Genomic DNA, 20,131 nt, shown 5'->3' on the forward strand with positions numbered 1-20,131 from the left:
CTTGTGGCCAGTAATTTCTTTAGTGCCTGCCAGCTCAAAGAATCCAGAGCACATGCCTACAGAGGCACTGAAATGCAGCCACCTCGCTGGTGGAGCACAGTAGTTATGCACAGCAAAGAGGAAAGGAGAGAAACGGAGAGTCTGGCCAATGACACCTGGGCCTTGGGACCTTTAGCATCCAAGCAGGTCAGAGCTCAGTTTGTCGAGGGCTCAGCTGAAGGAGCAGACGTGCACAAGCCATTGAATTCCACCTCCTGCTCAGACCAACCTCCTTCCACTCACAGCAAGCACACGTGGGATCTGAAGTGCGACACAGTTCTGCACCGTGAGTCACTGGTTAATTCGCACCCTATGAGAAATGAAAAATTGACTTTTTACAGTTTTCCCCTGAAGTTCCTGAAACACGGTTCAAGAGCACTGGATGAAAAAAACAAGAAGAGAATCCTGTTAACTCTGTCTCCAGAGCATTTTGCTTTGTGTGGCTTCTAGGCAACTGTTGCCACAGCTGCTGCAGTGTTAGTTTGATTGGCTACCTGATGGTCAGTCCCATTCTTGATGCCGACCCGCAGCTTATATCAGCCACCATCCCCGCAAGGCATTCCATAGTCATCTGCCTCCCAGCACACCAGCCAGCATCACGCCGGGGGGAGCAGCAGCTGTCCCACCACGACACACCCAGAGTTCCATGTTCCGGCCCGGTGACACACACAGAATCCACCTCTTCACTGATCAAGATGGTGTATTTCATTCAGAAATCAAACCCCTCCCTACCCCTTCAGCATCTTCTCCAGATTAAAGAGCATTTTACCACCCCCATCCCGTCAGCAGCGCTTCACTGAATGTCTCCTACACAACCGTCAAGCCACGTGGCTTTTGCAAACAGGGGTGGATTATATTCCAATCTGATGTGACTCAGTGTTTAAGATTCAAACCCTGCCCATGCAAATCCAGACACTGTGCCTGGTGCCATCTCCTCGGAAACATGAAGTTGCCATGTCACTGGGGTTTTTAGGGGTCAGACTCTGCAGGGGGCACATCACCCTCAGAGTAAAGGGATGGGCACACTGTCACCAAGACATTGGAGGTACTTTTCATAGCCACCCCCTGCTTGTCTTGCAAGCGAGTCAGGCTGGAGCTGGGCTTGCCCACTGCTTCAGCTCTGAGTGCAAATTAAAAAGTACACACACAAACACACACAGAGAGAGCAAGATGGGTAGAAAGAGAGAAATGGCATTGGGAAGTTCCATCAATAATTTCTAGACATAGGGGACACAACAGGAAGATGCTGCCTTTTATCATTCCCTTTTGGAAAAGTTTTTGGTTTTTTTGGTTTTTTTTTTGGGGGGGGGGGTTGGAAAGCACACACAGTGTTCGTTTCTGTTCAGCTAGCCAGCACTACTCTGACAACCCCACTTCCCTGGAGAGCTCAGCTTCCCCAGGGAAAGAGAGGGGAACCCAGCCGTATCTCTTAGCACGAGCAGGCAGCCAGAAGCCGGGGGAGGAGGGTACGCAAGCTTTTAGTGCCCAGCGCTAGGCAAGCAGCAGTTGCAAGTCCGCTGGAAGTCAGATGCAACCGCTTTAAACCAAGGGGGGGGGGGGAGGATTCAGCGGTGGGTGGAAAATGTAAACCACCCATGCTGCAAACATAAGCGGGGGGAGGGGGGGAGGCAGGGAAGGACACAGAACCAGGATCAGAGGCCAGACAGTGCAGGCAGCATCTCTGCAGGGTTGATGAAAACCATTTTCCTTTTAGAGATGCTTGCCCCGAGTCTCTTAGCATTTGTTCCTAGTTCCTCATCGCCCTTGGAACAAAGCACGGCTGCATGTTAATGTTTTATACTATTATTCTAACAGCAATGCCAAAGACTAAAAGCAAGAGCAGTTCCTTGCAGAGCAGGAGATGCTACACTCCCTGAATACTTGGATGGCTCTGCAAAAAAAAAAAAAAAAAAAAAAAAAAAAGACTAATAAAAAAATCCAAGCCAAACACACTGACTCCACATCCTAATATTTTCAATTGGTTTTGATTGATTCTGTAAATTGTGCTTTAATGCAGTCAGGAGAAAATTGCTCCAAGCTGAAAACATTAAAGCATTGTCAATTATCCCCCAAACACGTTCGGTTTACTTCTCTTCGGTTTTAGTACGTTCCTCCACTCTGCATTGGTAAGACACAGGCATCACAGATGCAACAATAGGCTTCAGGGATCCAAGAGTCATCAGGACTTACATTCCCCCCCAGCAAACCAGTGGTTTTGTGCAGTCCTGTCTTCTGGGACTGGGGCAGAGCCAATTCCCCCCCAAACCGAGACAGCAGAAGCATCACTAAAAGCAGACCCATAATTTCACTTTGTCCTTCTCATCCAAGGACCAGAGCACTTCAGAAACGTCGACTGATCGTCAGCACTCCCTCTCAGCCGTGGCAGCATCGCTCGGATACACCCACTTTACAGATCTGGTGCAAGGCAGAAGCAACTTGCCCAAAGTCACACCGGGAGCCAGCGGCAGAGCCCAGGAGTCCAATGAGACAACCATGCCTCCCAGAAGGAGGCTGTCGTTAAGGAAGGGAACCAAATACGAGGGTTTGGCTGACAATTAATATGCAGCACAGAGGTAAGAGAAGAGCTATTCACTCATCAACTGCTACTGCTCTCACTCATAGCCCCCTGACTTTTATTGGAAAGAAGAGATTCTCCAATACATACCGTACCTTCCATCTCACACCCAGCTGCTCCACCACACAAGAAGCCACAAACACAACGGAAGCCAGCACATTCTCTCATCAGCGTTTAATTTCAATTCCAAGAAAAAGGGATGAAGCACGTCAATGGATGAGCTCTCAGCTGTCCCCTTTCCCACCAACACTTACAGAGAGAGAGAGAGAGAGAGAGCGAGCGAGCGAGCGCACACTCACTACACCAACACACGCCCATCCCGGTAAAAACCCTGCACTGGCAGGATCCAGAATGGCCACGGATTGGGATGTGGCATTAGCTCAGAAGTCACGGCTGGAAGCAGCGAGTGGCATCTTTGCGGCTCAGAATGCTTGGTGGCCAATTACCTTCCACCCCCTCACCCACACTGCCCCCAAAAAGTCGATTACTATTTCCTTAAAGATCAGGGTTTCTTCAGCCCCAGAACTACACAGAACGTATCAATACAACAGACTGACAGGGGATAATGTAGAGGGCAAACAACCTCACACAAAGGAATAAAAGATCTTGAGCACAAGGGATATGGGGGTTCCCTTAAAGTGAAGAAGCGACCCTAATACTCTCTTCCCCTCCTCCCCATAGCCAGTCACCGTCACATGCAAAAAGCAAGACGACACACCTGAGAGCCATCCTTCTGTGCAGAACTGACAGAGAAGAGGGTGTTTTTTAATCCATCAACGTTTCCAGCTGAACACCACAGACCGATGCTGTCGGCAGAGTAGGTACTACCGGAGGCAGGCCTGGAGACCTTATCCTGTGATAAATCCATTTGGTTCTGACAATATTCTACCACTCAAACACTACAGGTCGTTTTACTCATCATCTGGCTGCATCCAGCAGCTTCCCCCACCCGGCCACCCCACGCACCTAAAAACAAAGGGGAGCCACTGAAGTGCCAATTTACACGCAGTGCATTGCTGATGGAGAGTGGAGGGGGTGGGGGAAGTCTCTTAAGTCTTCAAGACAAGAAGTTAGAGAGGAATTGGCTCTGCTGTCTGTCAGTCAGCTGCAAGAGGAGCAACCTGAAACGTTACAAATTGGTGTCCAAGGGTGAAGAAGAAGTTAGTTTTCGAACTAAGTGAGGTGGGAAGAAGGGCGGAATCATCTCCCCGCAATGACTTCCCTGTGATGCTGCGAGTTGAGGTCATGGCATCTCTCTGCGTACTGCCTCACTTTCCTAGGCAGTTTCTCATTCCCCCTCCATCCCCTTTCTCCACATTGCACCTAATTATGCCAATCCTCCATAGGATTAGAGCACCATTAGACACAGCAGGTAGAAATCCTATTACCAGGAGCGTGGGGCAGCTTCAGTCTACAATGCTGGAACCTGGCTCGGAGAGACTGCAATTGTCATCTGTTGCCTGTCTCCCTCCATCATGGTATTTCACCCACCCCTCCTTTGGGGAGGCACAGTTGCACTATTGTTGGTATCGGAAACCCAGATTATAAGCGACCATTGTAAAATCCAGGTTTTGTAATAACCTGGGCTTCTGGCATCTCTATAACTCTGAGCCTTTGTTAATTTTATTTTGTTAGATCCTACCTGGCAGGTGGCTGTAATCCTACAAGAGTTGCACTTACTTGCCTCGGATTTGTGTGTATGCGCACACACACAGAGCGCACCATACCTTTTTAAATGGACCATATGCAAATGCCTGTGACCCTTTTCTGACTCCCAATTTGACTGTAGACTCTCTCTTTATTAACAGCCATATGAGACCTCAAATACCTTTGCAGTGAGCAAGCACAGACACAAAGCACCACACACCTGTTAAACAGGAATATAAAAAGAGCCTGGATTCCCAGAACCCATTAATAACCCCCCTGGCTGAAGCAGCAAGTGCCTAACAGGGGAAAGAATTGACCGTTTGCCTCATTTTTTCCCCAAAAGGGCTGCCCAAATCAATCAGGTGTTTTAACAGTGTATGGCTAAAGCCGGAGGCCTCTCCCAGGGATGCTGGTGTCACACCCAATTTCTGTGAGATTAAAAAACCCGATTCAAAAGCCACACACGCAGGTCTCTCAGATCCAGAGTGGAAATATGAATGCAGCTTGGACAAAACGGAGTATTTAGTAGAATATATATGGTAATCAAAGACCAGCCCCCCCGCCCAAACACTACAAAGGGTCTAGCAATCACATCGACTCAGCGCCAAGCAAATCCAGGATTCCAGTCGAAGGCTGGCTACACGGAGAGCCAGCCTGAATGAACCAACTTGCCGGCAGAGGCTTTTCAGACCCTATATACAGGTGCAGCAGCAGGTAAAATACACCAGCCTATTTCCCTGATTGAAGGAGAGAACGCTGATCTCCTACAGAGCCAGCCCAGAGGGAGGGGTCAGTGGGAAGCAGATTAAGCTCTCTTATTCAGGGCTGGAGATAACCAAATCCCAATTCGCTCAGATAGGGCCCCTCTCAGCATGTGCCATGTCCCCTTCCCTGTCCAGTTAAGCCATGCCAAATAAATACATAAAACCCAAACCACAGAGAAATTAAGAAGTGCAACTCAAGAAACGTCGGGTGTCATTTAATGATGAACCAAAGAGCAAGAACAAACGGAAAAGAAAAAAAAAAAGCCAGAGCAGGAGGTACAGCTACCAAAACCCAGGACGCCCCCTTGGGAACAATGCAATCAATCCAAACACACCCAGATACACAGTGAATGCAGGCAGCAGCAGTTTTCAGGAAGGCTGGAGGAAGGGATCCGTGTTCCCACCCCCCACCCTCGGGCAGCGCCGTATGGTGATTTAGGGGGTGGCCACACAAGGTAACTAAAAAGATAACAGGAAAGATGGTGTCTGTTTCCACCAAGCCTGCTGATAAGGGATGATACAATTAGGGAGGGTCCTACAAGTCACACGGAGCTGCGATGAGCGAGAGCAACCCTTCCAAACCAGCAGAGGAAACGAGGCTCTTTGGACGCTTGCTTACAAGAGTAAAAGACAGGGGACACACAGCAGCCGCCCCTCTGTTAAAAGACGAACAAGTTACTTGGTTACACATCAAGAGTTTCTGCTTTTCAAAACGTTTACTGCTCCAGCCCCAAGTTAAGCAGCGTCTACACCGAAGTGAGATGTCAGGGTTATTTCTCCATCTCTTATGTGATTCGTTCCCTTTTCCCGGACATGGCTAAGCCATTTGTGGCTCATAAAGGTACTTCAGAGGAACAATTCCCCCTCCTTTTGAAATACACCAGATAGCACGTATTAAACTACCCACTGGGGAGGAATATCACCCCAAGATCTCCTCTAAGAAGGGATTTTTCAAACCCCCACTGCAGGTGCCTGGGCACGTACCACGATTTTTTGAAGCCACCTTCTGATCTGCAAAACGTACAGGCCATTTACAATGCCTCCGGGGAGTGGAGAAAGAGACACCAGGCTTGGTGTCTACGTGATGGAAAGGAAAGCTGTGACAACGACACCACATGCTTGGGCGAGGGGTAGAAAAATCACATGGGGAAAGAGACCTACTTGTGCACAGGATGGCACGAGCTACACGACGCCACAATGGGACCCACGAGCAGTGGTGGCGCTGGGGGTAAGCGGACGAAGCAATTGCTTCGGGCCCCAAGCAGCTCAAGGAAGCCCCAATTTAGTATTACCCCCAAAATACCGTTCCTCTCTTTTAATGCAGACCAAACAAGTGTATTTCCATGTGCTGGGTTGCTATATTTTTGGGTTCATGGAAATAATGCAATTAATATTTTTAGGGGACAGGCGAAAGGGAAAAGGGATCAGGACCCCCAAAATATTCCTGTTTAAAGTCTCCAGTGGGCTAACGTCACCTCTGTCCATAAGGCATAGCCTGCAAGGAGTTGTGGGGAACACAATGTGACCCAGGCAACAAGCCAGGGTGCACCATGAGTGCGCAGGCCTGCCGAGCAGGGGCGGGCAACACGCATGCCATAAGAGGCATGAGACATGGGAAAGGCATCGCCATGGGGCAACATGTCAACACAACCAGAGCAGAGCGGGCAATGGAGCTAACGAGGCAGCAGGTGAGCTGAGCAGGATTTCTGGTGCCCGGGGAAGAGGCGCTGAGTCAACAGAAGGGGGCAGGATGCCCACAGGCTGGGGAGCAAAGCTGGACACTGGCGGCTGTGCGTGGAAGCTGGAACGTGGGGGACAGGCTGGGCTATGCACATCGCGGGCTGGAGAAGGGGTGTTTCTGGAGAGTGGGAGGCTGTTTCGCTGTGCGGAGAGGGAGGAGAGCAGGGCAGCAGGGAGGGAGGAGAAGCAATGGGGGGGATCCTCAGGACTGGCGGGGTGGGGGAAGGCGAGGAGGGGATTCCCTCGTGGGACTTATCCACAGACCTCAGGCATTGCAACCTCTCCCAGCAGCATCGCCTGCAGCAGTCAGGGCACTGGGAGGAGCTCCTTGCCAGCAGCCTCCTCCCTGGTACCCAAGTGCAACGCCTGCCGAGGATGCAGCTCCCCACCCTCGCCAGCGCAATGGCCGGTTGCACCAGCGGCGCATCTTCAGCTCCTAGCTCAGCGCAAGCCGGGAGCCAGCCTCGTCCGCCGCCACGGCCGGGTCCCAGCGGAGCTTCCCCCCTCCCGAATCCCCCGTGCAATGCTCAGGGCTCCGCAGCGGAGCTTCCCCTCTCCCGTCCCTTTGTACCCAGCGCCTGGCTGTCCCCAGCGCATCCTTCCCGAGCCTGCCAGAGCGAGCGCCGAGCGCTCCGGAGCCTCCCCTGCCCGGTGCAATCTGCTCCTTCCCCGGTGCAATCCCCCCTTGACTCGGATGCACCCTGCCTTCAGCCCCGGGGGAGCCCCTCCCCAGCGCTTTCCTGCGTCCTATCTGGAGCGAACCCCCCGATGCTTGCGAGCGATTTTCCTGCCTCCTCAGGACACCCTCACTGCAACCTGCCTCCTGCCCAGCACGGCCCCCTCCCCAAATCTACCCTCCCCCTCTCCCAGCGCAATTCTCACCTCCACTCACTGCAATCTGGCCCGAGTTCAATTCCCCCACTCCCCAAATCTCCAGAGCTCGGGCGCTGCCTGACCCTGTCCCCAACGAAGCCCCACCCCAATTCTCCATTGCAACCGCCCCCCCCACCGTAACTCCCGATGCTCCGCTACAGCCTCCCCGCTTCTGCTCCATTGCACCCTCTCCCCCCGCAATGCACCCTACCCTGCTGCTCCAATCCACCCTGGCCCAACACCCCCTCAGAGCTCCACTGCAATCTGCCCCCATGTAACCCCCCCTCTCCTGCTCCACTGCAACCTCCCCACACCCCAATCTGCCCCCCATGAAACCCCCCTGTCCTGCTCCATTGCAATCCCCCTGCTGCTCCAATGCAACCTCCCCACGCCCCTACGGCTCCCTTGCAACCCCCCCCAGTGCACCCCTCCTCCTGCTCCATTGCAACCTCCCCACGCCCCTACGGCTCCCTTGCAACCCCCCCCCCGTGCACCCCTCCTCCTGCTCCAATGCAACCTCCCCACGCCCCTACGGCTCCCTTGCAACCCCCCCCAGTGCACCCCTCCTCCTGCTCCATTGCAACTCCCGCTGCTCCCGTGCAACCTGCCCCACACCCCCCCAGGGCTCCAGCGCATCCCCCGCCCCTTACCTGCCGGCTGGGCTGCCCGCTCACATCCTCGCCCGCCGTCCGGCCGGAGGAGGCGCCTTAATCCCGGGCAGCCCCCTCCTCCCCCGGACCCGCTCGGCTCCCGGCTGAGGATGCTGCGCGGAGGAGGGGGCGGGCGGGCGCGCGGGGGACACTGCGGCTCCGGCTCCCTCCCGGGCTCCAGACACTCTCACAGGTGATGTCATTCCCCGAGCCTCCGCCGCCTGACGTCACCGGGGGGCGGGGCCCAAAGGCGGGGGTGGGAGAGGGGGCGGGGCGGGCAACGTCACCGCGGAGGCCAGGGAAGCCGGCCCCGCGAGGCCGGCCAATGGCAGGGCGGCGCCGCCGTCACGCGGGCAGGGCGGGCCGCGGGGGGCGGGGGAGATTTAAAGGGCGAGGCGGACGCGGCGCACGTGGGCGCGGGAGCACGTGGCGCGAGGGGGGATTCGAAGGAGGGGCCGTGGCCGGGGGGGAAGAGCACTCACGGTGCAAAGAGCATCGAAAGGGACGGGGGCACGTTGCGGGAGGGGGATTTTAAAGGCAGAGGGTGGGGCCCCTGCTGCAGTTGGGGGCGGTTAAAGAGCAGGGGGCGGGAGGCGAGAAGGAAGTTTTTCAAGGCCGGGGTGGAGGGGGGGGTTTGTGGATCAAAGGTCAGGGGGAGAGCCAGGACAAGGGGGCAAAGGCCGGGGGAGGGGGTTAAAGCCAGGGAGAGCACCTGGTGTGAGTAAGGCAGCTCACTGGAGGAGGGCAACCGTGGGTCCGGCCTGTTGGCCAAGCATGCGGTCCTGCAGCAGCTGCCTGCACGGCTAGGCCTGCAGTCCCTCATTTGCAAGGGAGATTGCCTGACTTCAGCGTTGGCTCTGACCCGGGGTAGTAGTATTGCTTTTAATTGGTCACACACAGGTAACCTGCACAAGATCATCTACTAACAGCTAACTCCCTGTCTGCTCCTCACCCTTGTGCAGAAAGAGCGCTCAAACCCTAAGCATCACTTACCTCCCCTTTAACCCCTGCAGGGACTTAAGTGCTACATAGACCTTATGCTAGCTCTCCCCAGAGGGGTGAATTTCACCCAGAGAGAATAATGAGGGAGCGAACACAAAAGCAGAACCCAGGATAGGCACTTTGATCTGGAGGTATTTCCCCTCATGTGCCTTTCAATGAGACGTTTGAGAAGTCTCATCATAGAATATCAGGGTTGGAAGGGACCTCAGGAGGTCATCTAGTCCCACCCCCTGCTCAAAGCAGGACCAATCCCCAGCTAAATCAATCACCATCATTATTATTTTTTTAACCTCCCGTATTCATATAGTCAGATCTTGACAGAGCCCAGGGTGCCCACTGGAGGTTTTGAAGTCCTGCCAGAGATGCCAGCTGTCAGGAAAACAAAAAACACTGCAGTTCAAGGCTTCCAATCCATAATTGCATCCCCATGTTCATATTTATTTTCATCAAATGCAACACGGGGGCGGCTTATTGAGAGCTCTACAGATGCACTCATCACGCACTTTCCTGAGGGTGCTGAGGTCTGGGCAAAGGGACTTTGGTTACTTAATCACAGAATCATTAGAAGTAGAGGCAGAAATGACCTGCTAATTCCTCTAGGCCATCCCTCAGCCAATGTGGGATTGTTTGCTGCAGTATATTTTGTACCCTGGCTGGCTGGCTTGACATCTGTCACCCTCAGTGCAAAGACTAAAACGTTTATGTCCTTCTGGCATGTCAGCACTTTCGTGACCAGATCTAGATCTTCTATTTCAGGGAGTGTCTGGATTCTCCCCATTTATATTGCCATCTTGTTGGGAGATGATGAGGGCAATATACGTACCTAGGCAGAGACAACAGATAGATAGGGAGCCCTTCACATTTCCATAAAATGAAGCAAATGCTACCACCATCATATTTAAAGTCTCGAACCTGCAGACAAACTCCAGCGCAAGCCAGAGGAGGTTTAGCACAGGGGCACGTAAAGTTCAGTGCTTGGTGTAGCCCTCTGTAATGAAAGTTAAGTCTCAAGCCCCTTAAATGGAACCTTTGGGAAGCAAATAAAAGCATTATCCTCATTCCTGTTACTCATGGAGTGCTATGTGTATATGCACTGTGTATACGTGAAAAGAAAAGTGCTACCTACAGGCGGCCCTGATTCTGTATTAGGCCTCTGTCATCACATATACTCACCACCAGCATATCCCTTTGTGTCAGGACGCAGCATTGCAGGGGTTCTTCCTCTAGTGCCCCCTTCACATCCTACTTCCACAATGGTCCACTGTTTCTATGGCCTCACCCTTCAGCCAGGTCAGCGCTCAATGCCCTTTCCAGCATTACCAGAAGGCAAATTAAATCTGAACTCAAAATAGCCCTAGGCTTTAAAGTTCATAATACAGACAGTCATCCATCACAGAGGTCCAAGGCCAATGTTGTCAAGGTTATGCCCCTAACTAGGCCACAATACTTGGATTAGGGCTAGGAGAGCCTTCCTTCCATGCCCTGGCTTTACCCAGAACTGACCCCTAAGAGAAACAGCCAGTCTGACCTGCTGGGCTCTGATTGGCTTCCACCTGCTCCTGGCTCTTCTAGCTGCCAGAGGACCAACTCTCGCTGATTTTGCCTGCAGCTGATTATGGGAAAGGGAAGCCTCTCTAGGCAACCCCTGGAAGTCTGTCCTTGCTGGTCTTTCCTTCCAGAAGGACACCTTCTTAGGGAAGGGTGTGTCAAGGCAGTGGTGGGGCCTCCGGCAGTGGGCAGCAAATGTCTGCTACACCCAATCACAGCCCTCAATTCAGTAAAGCATTGCAGGCAAGTCCATCCTTATTCACCAAAGCACATACTTAACTTTAAGTAGATGCTTAAGAACCAGTCCGTGCTTTGCTCAACAGGGGTTGACTGCTGAACCGGGGACATACTGAGACGCTGAGGTGCACTTGCCAAGTCACACCTGCCTAGTAGGGAGAGTGAGGTTTGGAATGAGTGTAGCGAAGCACTTTGTTAGTGCTGAGGAGGATGCTCAGCCCACATCTCTCCAGGCATGTCCATTTTCCATCCACACGTTGCCCCCTTAAAACCCTTCGCTTGTGTGTGTGTAAGGGAGTGCCCCTGAGTCTTACATTTCCATTCAGTGTGGAGGCTATTACTAGTGTTCAGCCTTATTTCTACTCACCCTTTGCCTCCACTCACAACCATGCTGGAGCACATCCGCCTTGCACACCCATGCTGTGACTTAAAGCCAAAATGGAAAGATCTGTCAATCAGTGCTCCGTCGGAAAAATCAGGGCTGGATCTGACTTAATCTGGTGAAGTGCCATTGGTTGCAGTGGCGAGACCCATGATTTACACCAGTGAAAGAAGAATCCTGCCCAAGAGTGGTCAGGGACAGCATTATGGGTCTCTGAGGACTGTGTGTGTCCTCTAGGCTGGCTCTCGGCACCCTCTGCATTAGTTCATTTGTGCCCTTACTGGTTGGAAACAGGGGCACTCGTACCAAGACCCTGAGGCATTTTCATTTTATCACCTTAGGAACCCTGTCATAAAGCTGCAAACTGCCACGCTTCAGCAAAAGAGAAGAATATTGATCACTGAATGGCTCGATTTCCCAAACTGGAGAAGTAATGAAGAGGAAACACTTTAACCCAGAAGCACATCTTGAAAAGAGGGCGCTCCCCCTCCCCCTCCGTTTTATTATGAAGCCTGTGTTTAGTTAGTTCTGAAAATACTGAAGAATCAATAGCCCCCGGAAGGGACAGCGGAAGGATTGAGGCAGCAATCATGCTAAGAAGGGTTGCAAAAATAGGAGTGGATGCTAACTTTATAGGGTGCCAGATCAGACAGACAGGTAGGGATATGATCATAAGATCACCTGGCATGTGGAAGCATTGGTCAAGACTCTCCAAGATGACTAGGGATTTGGGTAGTTCAGTTTTTAGGTGCACAACTGGAAACCCCTTCAATTGACCTGATTTTCAGAAAGTGCTCAGCACCCAACCTCTGAAAATAAAGCCTCTTTAAGCTATCTCAATTTGGGCACCCATAAATGGAGACATCCTAAATCACTCGTCTCTTCTGAACATTCTGGCCAGCACTCCTGTTTTGAGGTGTAAAGTGTCTCACTTGGTTTTGACAATTCCTAGTCGTAGCATAGCAGTAGCCAACGGGCCATTACTGGTGCTGTTTGAACCTCAATGCACCTTGGATAATGTTTGGTTTTAAACATTTGTATTTTATTAAAATAGAGTGAGAAGAGTTTAGGGAACAGGGAGCCCCACTCCTCAAAGAGGTGGTTTCATGTAGACCCATAAGAGCTCCTCCCACTCATTATAGATCTAGGTTACACGCACACACCACAACGACAACAACTTACTTTAAAATAACACTATTCAAGTTGCAAAGCCAAGCACTCAAACGCTAGGGAATGCCAGAATTAAGGTTGCCTGTGCAACCTTAATTTGGGCCCCTTGTGCATATACATTGTGGTTTTCCTCTACCTTTCCAGACCACTATACATCTTTTTGGGAAACATTTCCACTAAGGATTTTGGGTCCTGATCCTCCTTTCACTTACATTCATTTTACACAAGTGTAGCATCACTGACTTAACTGGAGTTCCTCTTATTTGCACTGGTATAAGTGAATCAGACCCTTGGCTTTTAATTTTTGAAGGAGATAAAAGTACTTCCTGTCTTCCGTAACCTCTCGAACACAGCCCTTAGGAAGGTTCAGCATACTGAATGGCTCCTGCTTCACTGCACAACATTTTGCGCTTTTGAGGAAAAGCAGGGAACTCTTGTCAGAAGAGTAAATATTATGCTGTAAAGCATCGGCGCTCTCTGAACTTTTGCTTGATCCTGTTGTGGGCATCTAGGATACTGACCAAATGTCAGCCCATGTGTGAGTTTGAATTGCGTCAGTGAAAACCAACAGGAAAATATTATTATTTAGCTCCTCAGCAAGTTGGGCGATATGTGAGAGATAATCAGAGCCACTCCACCATGGATACTAACGAGATCAAATCCCAGCAGCCATACTCAGCTCTTGTTCTTACTCAGAGCTTACTGCTTGGTCCCACTTAGGTAATTGACTTGGGGTGACGGAGTAGGGAATGGGGAGTATTGACCTGGTAATGTTGCGGGGGAGTTTTACTGGTCCTGGCTGCATTGGTGCTGGATGGTGGTGGGATATCGGCATGTGACTTCCCTTGAGGGATGATACCTGAGCACGTAACCTGGGCCCAGGAGGGGGTCGAGGCCAGGTGACACCTTCTACCCAGGAAGCTGGACAAAGGCTGGAGGAGGAGCCGGGGGGGGGGGGTATGGCTAGGTGAGACGGCTGCAGGGGGTTTTCAGTTGGGAGCTGGCTGGGGAAATGGAGGGAGGCCAGAACCGGGGTCTGGGCTCCCTACCCCCCAAGATGGACCGGACTGAGGGGTCCTGTTTCCTGTATCTACAAGCTCTGTTTTGGACTGTGTTCCTGTCGTCTAATAAACCTTCTGTTTCACTGGCTGGCTGAGAGTCACGGTGAATCGCAGGAAGTGGGGGGTGCAGGGCCCTGACTCCCCCACACTTCGTGACACTTGGGTGACACTTAAGAACATGATTCAGTTTGACTGCCTACCTGTCATCTTGCCATAACCCTCCCTAGCTTGTGGGCTCTATGAGGCAGAAACTCTGTTTTTCCCAGATTTAAAGTGCCTGGAACCAGAGGCCCTGATCCCTTAATGAATTACTACAGTTATTATTCATTCATTTCTATTGCAGTAGCAACTAAGAGCCTCAGTCATGGACCAGAACCCCCTGTGCTCGGTGGTGTACAAACACAGAACAAAGAGAAATTCCTCCCTGAAACAGCTTAACAGCTAAGTCCAAGTATACATGCAGTTTTCATAACAGTATAACTATGTTGGATGGGACTGTGATTTTTTCTTAACATAACTGTACCAGGACGATCCCTAGTCCGGAATCAATTAAACTAGTATAAAGCTGCCTCATACTTATGGGGATTATTCCCCTTCCCTATCAGAACTATCTATGCTGTTATAAGCACATTTATACCAGTATAAGTGCATCCGCACTGGCAGGGTTGTATGTAGCACTTTAATTCTACTGCTATCGTTAAAATGGTACAACACCTGTGTTTAGACATGCGCTGAGTATAAGACAAGAGACAACAGGTGGATGCAGACAGACAGAGGAGGGAGCACAAGGAAACAATGAGATAATACTGGTCAGCAAGACAGGCAGCGATCTCAGCACACCAGCTGCCTAGCCACTGTCAAGAGTTGTCACGAATAAGGCTCCCTAGGCAGTACTATAATAAAAATTATAAATGATCATCATAATATTTGGGATCAGTCCCGAGGCCTTTACTCAGTGTTTACTCATTGCTTAATTCGGGCGAAAATTTCCACTGACTTCGATGCAAAATCCAGCATCTCAGTCCTTATTTATCAAAGAGCTGGAGGAGAGTTTTAGCAAGAGCATTTCTGATGGGCTCTTTTCACCTGCCAACTTCGCTAGATAGTTCTCCATCCATGAGAACATATGTCGATTATTCTCCTCCAAACAGATCATATGCAACAAAAAGACAACTAATTGCCAGGGCAGCAGCCCTAGATCCAGAATACATTGCCACTTCAATGCCATCCATTGCCATATAGATATAGATATAGATATCTTTTGTGCAGTCAAGAGGTTGCCATTGCTACAGCCTTGAAAACAAATTGTGGGAGTTGAATCTGCTCTGGGTTTCTCAATAGAAGAAGAAATACAAACACACATCAAAGCTGTCAGAGAGTGTGGAGGGACTGATATGATTAATAAGCTAGGTAGGCATGTTTACCTTGAAGCACCGGTTTGCTTTATTTCAGCTCCAAAGAGGTACAAGCACTGCACGGTACTTATAATTGTGTCGGGAACTTTATAAATATGTTTTTAACTTAAACGTTCTTATCTCTGAGGATATGGAAATAGATTAGGAGCATTAGAGGTGTAAGGATGTGTGTCTGAACTTAGATACCCTGGGTTCAACTAATTGTTGCACTGCACAAGTGTAGTCGTACATATTGCGGGTTGAAACATTTCTAACTCAACATTTGTTTGCTGGCAAATGCCAGATTGTCAAAATGGACACTAATTTTGGGAAAGGGTTGATTTTGACAAATCTCCCAGTTAAAAGAGTTTGGATTTGTTTTAATTGCCAGAATGGGATGTTTTGACATTTTAAACATGAAAATGTTAGTTTTTCAACTACAAAACAACTTTGTTTCCAAAAAAAAAAAAAAGTCGTTAATTTATACTACAAATAAGGTTAATATATTTTTAAAAGGTCAAAATCAAAACAAATTGTTTCATCATTATCTAAATGAATCATTTTGATTGACTCGATCCAAACCATTTTGGGGATTATCCGTTCACAGAAATGTTCAAGAGTTTGACTTTTCATCCTGCTTTGGGGCAGGAAAGTTTTTCGCTATGTCAAAAATTCTCACAGCTCAGGAAAACCATTTCTTGCCCAGTTCTAGTCACATTTCAGTGCCAGTCAGAATGGTGCATTTTGCCCGGGAGTATATGGCTCAGAAGGGTGCAGGGCAATGGAGCATCAGCCCTGCCAAATTGTAAAGTCCTTACTCAGCGGGGGAAAACCCTAAGTGATTGCGGGGAATGTACTAGCATGGTGGATGAGTGACTCTGCCCTCTAGTGGCTGGCATACAGAGCAGCTAAGGGACCTGCTTCTGCAAACTCTTTAAGTTCTTTCTTCATTCAGGCGGCAGAGGGGTGCGCGCTTGGCGATGAAGGAGTGGGGATTTAGAGCCAGCTCTCCATGTGGGTGATTGTGATTTATATAGTGATTGGGTCAGATTCTTCATTGCCCTATATTTGTGTGGTCAGTTACACCCGTGTAAGATGCTACTACACCAGAACTGTAGTATTTTGCACTCCCTTTGCAGTGGTTTGCATAATGACAGGTTTCAGAGTAACAGCCGCTGTAGCTCACGAAAGCTCATGCTCAAATAAATTGGTTAGTCTCTAAGGTGCCACAAGTACTCCTTTTCTCTTTGCAGTGGTGTAATTGACCACACAAGGACCCAGGCAACAGAGAACCTGGTCCATTGCGTCTCTTGTTTGTGTGACAAATTCATGCTTGCAATCACCCACAGGTCAGGCTGAATAACTGATCCAACAGAAGTTGCAAGTGCCCAGTATCTCTCAGGATTTGGTCCAAAGGCAGGTTTGTCTGAGAAATGACTGACTAGGGACTTTTGCCCAACATAACTGGCACTTGGCTTCAGTACTGGCTTCAGTTTGATACAGTAGAGACATTACCTTGTATGCAGAAGACAGTAACTTCCTAGCTTCTCCCCAATGGTGATGGAAGAAGCAGAATGGCGAGCTTTTCTGAATATGGCTCAAAACTTTCCGAGGAGAGGGTTTGTGTGTAGAACCTAACTAAGGCTGTGGTGGACGGAGCCCAACCCACCAGCAGGGCTCCAAAGCCCCTTTTACAGCTGCTGCTCTAGGCTTCAGTCCCTGGGATGGACAAGTGGCTGCAACCCAGGTGCACCCTGTATCTAAGGAGTCAGTGGCCACATAATCATGGACCCAGTGTCCATATCCCCTGCCTGTCCCTGAACTGCCCCTTCCCAAGTTAATTTATGCAAAGGTGATGCAGAGTTCTCCTGAGGGCAGGGTATAAGATCCTGTGGTGCTTGCTCCGCAGCCTCTCGCCCTATCTGCACTGGAAACTGCCCAGTTCTGCTCTTCCATGGACCCTACATCCAGAGGTGAATGCCACTTCTAATGCAAAAAGAAAAGGAGTACTTGTGGCACCTTAGAGACTAACCAATTTATTTGAGCATAAGCTTTCGTTGCATCCGATGAAGTGAGCTGTAGCTCACGAAAGCTTATGCTCAAATAAATTGGTTAGTCTCTAAGGTGCCACAAGGACTCCTTTTCTTTTTGCGAATACAGACTAACACGGCTGTTACTCTGAAACACTTCTAATGCAGAATTCCATGCTGGGATCTACACAGCCTCTCCCTAATCCCTATAACGTGGCATGCTCTTATGCATCAGTGCCTGCTGCAAAATGGGGCTGGCTTATTTTGTTCCAGTCCCTAATAGCTGTCTTTGCTATATCTAGTTTCCTCACCCTCTGTCCAAGACCCCTATTTTCCTTCTTGAATTTGTTACACAGCCATTCAAAACTGTGTCATGTGGCAAGCATCACAGCATCATTACTCTAGTTACTGTATCTCATGCATCAGTGTTCTGGAGGGGTGTATAATATTTTACAGTAATTTGCTCATTTGTCATGCAATGAAATCTTTTGATCAGACATAGGAGAAATAGAAATAGCAATTATTAACAATACCCATTTTGGTCTTGCTTGACCAGGTTTTCTGGAGGGGAGGGGAGTTAAAGGAGAAATTGATTCATTTACAATTCAATTCTCAAACATATTTTTAATTAGGAAGCTCAAATATCCTGATGCACTATATTCTTGAAGGAAAAGGAGTTTGCCCTGGTGACCAATCAACACATCATTGTATACTTTGCGGCTGAAGGAGATGTGTGAAGGGAAATGTAAAGTAAATAGACCTTGTAAAAGCTTGTACATAGATGAGTGGTATATTGCTGTTTAAAATCTTATTGGCCTAATTCTCTGTTACCCTTCATCTGGTGCAAATCATTTTCGAGGGCACAATGGCGTGCAGCGTGGGTGCAAAACGCAGGGCTGGCTGGAAATTTTCCGCCACGATGCTGTTCCCTTTGAAAAATGCCGATGCGTCAAAAGTGAAATGTTTCCTGAAGACACGTCGCCTGTGACAAACAATGCGTTTTGAAATGAAAATGGAAAGAAAGCGTTTCCACGAGGCTGAAACATTCAATTCCGACCTTTTTGGAATGGATCGTTTCAATGCTCAGTTTTGAAGTGGCTCTTCATTTTCATTTTTTTGTGGTGCATTGAAATATAAAATGAAAAAAAGCCAAAATCAGAACAAAACGTTTCGGGTTTGTCACAACAACATGTTTCAATCCGCGATGTCTTGTGGGTTCTCCAAAGTGAGACGAAACTGTTTAGGGGGTGGTGGTGGTGGTGGTGTGTGTGTGTGTGTGTGTGTCAATCACATTGTGAAAATCAGCCAGGTGAAAATCACACCCTATATCTGCACCACACAGGTGTCCCATTCTCAATGAATTCCCTGAGTCCTGGCCCAACCTGCACTGGACTTGAGGTTAAAACTTGAAATGGATTCTCTAAGACAATCTCTTTGCTGGTTGAGCCAATGTCCTGGTCAGGAACATAGAAGGGAGGTCCCCAGGATATTACATATGGAAACCTAGCTCAGGAAAATGGAAGAGACAGGTACTTATATATTACAGCGATGGAATCATATAAGGGAGTGGTTCTCAACCAGGGATCCGGGGCCGCCTGGGGGCCCATGAGCAGGTTTCAGGGGGTCCTCCAAAATAAACCAGACAGCAGGGTCGGCGTTAGACTCTCTGGGGCCTATGGCTGAAAGCTGAAGCCTGATCCCCACTGCTTCTTGGGGCTCCCTATGGTGTGGGGCCCTGGGCAATTACCCTGCTTGCTCCAACCTAACGCCAGCCCTGGCTTTTAATCTACCGGAGATGCAGAAAAACAGTTGTGGCACAGGCGGGCCTGTTGGATGGGCCTTTTGGAGGGGCCTCCGAAAGAAAAAGGGGAGAACCCCTTGCTTTAGAATTTTGGTTCCTGGGTCCATGCTGAATCCTACATTGTTCTGAGCTTCCTTTCCCACCTGTTGTCATTGTAGCTATTAACCCATATGAGAACTACTGCAGAGAACCCAAGGGTGGATAAAATATGCTTCCGTGCAAAGAGCCGTGAGTTGCATGCCCAGCAGATAACGGTGATCAGGGTTTCCTGGCGGGAGGGGAGGGGGGGAGGAAGGGGTTGGACTAGATGACCTCCTGAGGTCCCTTCCAACCCTGATAGTCTATGATTCTAAGGGAGAAAATGAATTCTCAGCTGAGTTCCATCTTTGGTATGTCTTGGGGCCAGGCAGATTGCTTCCTGTAGTTTTACATATGAAAAGCTTGAGCGTTGTCACTGCTGAGTTATGAAAAAGGCATTGATCTGTCCTCTGTGGTATTTGAATTCAGTTCTTAAATTAAAGCTAGGCAAAACAACATGTTAAAGAACAAGCACAGGGCCAGGTCGATGGCGCCTCGCTGCTCCGGAGTCAAAAGGGCGCGAGTCAATCCATAAATTCCTTGTTGAGCCTGGACTGTCCCCACCCCCATGCAGGGGCAGCAGCTCTGCCCAGAACCTCCTCATCCTGGGGGAATCACAGAGGCATGGACCTTCCTGCCAGCCCTGATGCCTCTGGCTCTCTGATGGTGCACAAGAGGTCCCAGCAACCCCATTTAAGGGGGGAGCGTGTTTCCACAGCATGGATGGAGATTGGAAAATGTTAATACATTTTAGGCTGCATTGAGATTTTGGCTGCTTTCCGTCGGGTGTGGGGGAGGGTGATGTCGTCCCCCCTGCCCCCGGCACGTCCTCTCCAGCCACACATCCCAGATCCCCATACTCGGTGGAGGGTTCTTGGCAGAATCCATGTGTAGGGGACAGACGCTGGAGGCTTAACATGGGACGGGGACGGGATTCAAGGAGGCAGCAGGGGGGAGCCCGGCTCTCCATTTTCTCTCTGACTTGGGTAAGCAGCGCTGTTCAGAGCTCCCCCTCCTTAGCTGATGCAATCAGATCACCAGCTTCCTGTAAATCCAGGCAGAAAGGACCCTTTACATGCTCTTCCAACTGCAGCCCCAAAATTGGGCCCCATGTGGAAGCTTTTTAAATTCCACCATTGC

The 20,131-nt window shown here is 49.8% G+C and overlaps 1 protein-coding gene across 12 annotated transcripts in view; it reads right to left on the bottom strand.

The window, feature by feature from the left end:
* Positions 1-8,433, bottom strand: part of PTPRS (protein tyrosine phosphatase receptor type S) — a 248,807-nt gene extending 240,374 nt beyond the window's left edge. For 8 of the 12 annotated variants that reach the window (XM_074939363.1, XM_074939359.1, XM_074939366.1 and 5 more), the window contains exon 1: positions 8,289-8,433. The gene's annotated coding sequence lies outside the window, so the exon portion shown is untranslated. The remainder of the gene's footprint in view (positions 1-8,288) is intronic. The other 4 variants (XM_074939367.1, XM_074939365.1, XM_074939368.1 and 1 more) reach the window with 1 other exon arrangement.
* Positions 8,434-20,131: the final 11,698 nt, after the last annotated feature.

This window comes from Natator depressus, chromosome 25, assembly GCF_965152275.1.
Source record: "Natator depressus isolate rNatDep1 chromosome 25, rNatDep2.hap1, whole genome shotgun sequence".
Classification (NCBI taxonomy): domain Eukaryota; kingdom Metazoa; phylum Chordata; order Testudines; family Cheloniidae; genus Natator; species Natator depressus.